This window comes from Schistocerca cancellata, chromosome 3 (assembly GCF_023864275.1).
Source record: "Schistocerca cancellata isolate TAMUIC-IGC-003103 chromosome 3, iqSchCanc2.1, whole genome shotgun sequence".
In the NCBI taxonomy this organism is placed as follows: Eukaryota; Metazoa; Arthropoda; class Insecta; order Orthoptera; family Acrididae; genus Schistocerca; species Schistocerca cancellata.
In genome coordinates this window covers 437,991,651-437,995,771 of record NC_064628.1, presented here as the reverse complement: position 1 = coordinate 437,995,771, position 4,121 = coordinate 437,991,651, and positions in this window count along the sequence as shown.

Here is a 4,121-nt window from a genome sequence, read left to right as displayed (position 1 = left end):
ATGAAAGAAGTGGAGTACTGAAGTATTGAGAAATGATGAGACACGTTTTAGGTTCACTAAGGATGTGTATACTGAGATAAAGAATATCACAATAGGCAGTTAAGTTGAAGGGGAATGGACATCTCAAAAAATTTCAAACGCGAATGTTTGACAGTAAGGCACAGGTATCAGGAAGATAACTCAGAAGAAACCCTGGGTAACAGAAGAAATACCTCAATTGTTCGACCTAAGGGAGGAGTACAAAAATGTTCAGTGTAAGACTGGAATACAGCAATATAAATCACTTACAAATGAAATAAATAGGAACTGTAAGGAAGCTAAGGTCAATGGTTGCAGGAAACCTGTGAAAAAATCAAAAATGGAATGATCGTCGGAGGAGCTGACTCAGCTTGTTGAAGATCCAAAATCAGGTAAAAATTAAAAGTAGGGTATTAACATTAAGAATGCAATGGTAATTCCATTGTTAAATGCAGAAGAGAGAGCGGATAGGGGGAGGACTTGTCTGATGACGTCAAGAGTCGACAGCGAAAAGATAGGGACTACTATCTTAGAATTTAATTAAGTTTTGGACAACTTAAGATCAGATGAGGCTGAAGGAATAGATGAAATGAAATGTCGTGTGGCTAGGGCCTCCCGTCGGGTAGACCGTTCGCCTGGTGCAGGTCTTTCGAGTTGACGGCACTTCGGCGACCTGCGCGTCGATGAGGATGAAATGATGATGATTAGGACAACACAACACCCAGTCCCGGAGCGGAGAAAATCTCCGACCCCGCCGGGAATCAAACCCGGGCCCTTAGGATTGACAGTCTGTCACGCTGACCACTCAGCTACCGGGGGCGGACTGAAGCAATAGATAACTGGCGATAGGCAACAAAGCAAGTAATCACTCTGGAGTGTAGAATGTATTAGATTGGCAATATACCATCAAAATTTTGGAAAAGTATTACGCGCATAATTCTGAAGACAGTAGGAGCTGACAACTGTGAAAATTATTGCATAATCAGGTCGACAGTTTATGCATCCATATTGCTGACAAGAATAATACACAGATGAATCAAAAAAAAACACCGTATGCGGAACAGTTACTTTCCTACAGTGGTGGTTACTAATAGTGGCTCACGTATAAGTTCTCCGCTGTTCCGCAGTTAGTGTCCAACCATACTGTAGCTCGTTCTGCGATGAAATTGATTTTCATGTATCTCAGCGAGAACTAGGCAATTCGCAGTTTGCACAAAACGTAAACAAATGAGGATTTTTTGTAAGGGAGAGAGTAAATATGCTCACCACTCTTCTGATTTGAAGTAGCCTGCTCGACTTTCTCTCTTCACTTCACAGTATCAGAGTGTACACTAGAATCAATAAACATCTGCCATTACAGTTTTTTCCCCTTTGGTACCACAGACGTTACTTCTTGATGCCTTAACACATGTCCTAATGTCGTCTCCCCTCCTCTAGCCAGTATTTTCGATATCTTCCTCTGCTCGTCGACTCTGTATACAACCTTTTCATTTCTCATCGGTTCATTTAATTTTCAACATCCATCTGTAGCACCATATCTCAAATATTTTTTTCCCGATTTTTCCACCATTCCGTCATTTCCTTCCATCATTATCAGTAATTTCTTACCTAGTTTAAGACCTATGTTTGATACTAGCACACTTCTTTTAATTTTTCTTTATCGTTGCTAGCCTACTTCTGTTGTGGATCATCCACACGTGGTCTAAGGGTTCCGTCCTTGCACTTGCTATCGACGAAGGCGGTCTACACGGCGATGCAACTGTCCCGGGTCTCCAGTGAGGTAGAATAGAAGTACCCGTAATGCAGATGGAGCAATATATGGCAGGCAGTGAACGTCACTTTTCTTGGCACTACTGCACGCTACGGGTGGTATGGCTCCGTCAATAGCAAACAACCAAATCATTCTCGTCCCCACTTAGTTCTCCTCGCCAACTCTCTGCTTTGTATAGCATGCGGAGTGCCGGACATGGACTATCATCGCTTCTTTTGTGGTCTGGTACCAGACATCTGGCGCTTGGTCCAGCAAATTCTGGCCTTTCTCACATGTGCCACTACTCCTGACCGAATTACACAGCATGTGATGTTGTTCCAGGATGACGTGTCCTACCCGAGAACAAGACTTATACTGTGAATTGGTTTTTGAACTTACGCGAACGACCGATGTTACACCATTGTCCGTAAACCGAAATACAGGCAATACATACACAACTATGGAGTTGTTTCTACTACATGCCGCGTAGTTGGAATGTCCCAGCAATCAGAAGCTGATCTGATCTGATCCATTATTTCTGGATTTTTCGTGTTATCATCCCCATTGGTATTCCCCTTTATTTTAGAGAAGACGTGAATGGATTTCCTCACGGCTACAGGTAACTTCACGGACTTAGCTCCGCACGTTAAGTAAATAGTAAAAACAAACACGATCACTCTGGAAAACCCTTTTTCTCTGTTACTTATATAAGGCACCCTCTCCCCCCTTCCCTTTCCTCCTTTCTTAGTTTAGGTGTAGTAAGGGGCCAACTCCTGATGTGGCTCATATATATTTTTAGGGTCAAAGTGGCGGTTACAAATCGAACTTTTAGGATAGATTTCTTTATAATCCAGAGAACCGAAAAAACCTAAGCACGAGATCGCGGTTTCGAATAAAAAAAGAGGGGTAGCGTCTTTGACTACGAAGTCTTTCGTGACGGAGTCCTTGCATAAAAAGTTCTCGGTTTACTTGCCGCGTCAAATTTAGATAAAATCCCAAGCTTTCGATGACTACCTCCATCATCTTCGTCAGGGGTAAAACTGACTGTCGTGGACCGGTTTTTTTTCTTTATTGTAATTTTAAAACCCGTAGAACAGGTAGGCTGGCAGCAGCACAATACGCCGCCCTTCAGCCAAAGATAGTACAATGATAAAAACAGAGAAGAAACATGAGTTGGAACAAAACGGCGGGGAAAAAACAGTAGACACATGAACATAAAAAAACATGAAGCCGTTCACACTCGATGACAATCCACACTACAAACTGTTGACACAAAGCACAAATACTGAAGATGTCAATGGCACTGGTGAACGATGGAGTTTGACGGTGAACACTGAACACTAAACACGACGGCACACGTGTGACACTGATGGCGATGATCTCTGGTGCGCGAATGTCCACTTAGGGTGTGCGAGTCCGGGGACTTGCCAAGAGGGGAATAAGGGTGAGGTGAGTGAGAGGGGAGAACAAGGATGCAAATGGCTGAGGAGATGGGGGGAGGAGGAGAGGGGCAGGGGAGGGGAAGCCCGGGGGAGGAGTGGGGAGAAATGGAGGAGGGAGGGAAGAGGGAGAGAAGGGAGGGAGGGTGCCCAAAGGAGCAAACACAGGAAGAGGGTGGATCAAAGTTGGTAGGAGGGGTAGATGGAGGGGAGAGTGGACAGGTGAGGCTTCCGCTTTTATAAGCAGTGGACGGCTTCTCATTGGCTGGATGACGTCACGGTGAAACCGTCGCGTACTGAGGTGGCGGCTTCTATATCCATAGATTTTGTTTGCGCGCTTTATCCAGTGTTGCTTGCAGCGCCATCCATCGCAACATGCGGAGAACTACGAGGAATGTAAGAAGTCTCCCTCTGTGCTCTTTCTTTATCAATTGCGCGCTTCCATGCATTGCTGAGTGCATAACCGGAGTCTCTGTTGAAATTATTTTCATAGAGTCTAATTTCAACTGCTTCCCTGATGACAGAGTCCCAATAGCTTGAAGCGTGAGCAAGTAGTCTTGTTTCATCGAATAAAATCTTAAGTTTATTTAACAAACGTGCTCAGCCACCGCTGATTTTTCTAGGTGCCTATATTTCAGGTGACGCTGATGTTCCACACAGCGTTCGGCAACAGTTCTTATACACTGGCACACATAATTTTTCCCACACTCGCAAGGAATGCTGTAAATTCCCAGTACTCTCAGGCCAAGGTTATATTTCACGGGGCGCAGCATTTCTTTAATCTTCCCGGGTGGCCGGAAGACTGGTCTGATTCCCTGCCGGCTCAGGTCTCTGCCGATCTTGCTGGTCGTTGCACCGCAGAATGGTAGCCGCGCGATGTGTTGGTCCTCTTGATCTGTTCGTACAGCTTCCTT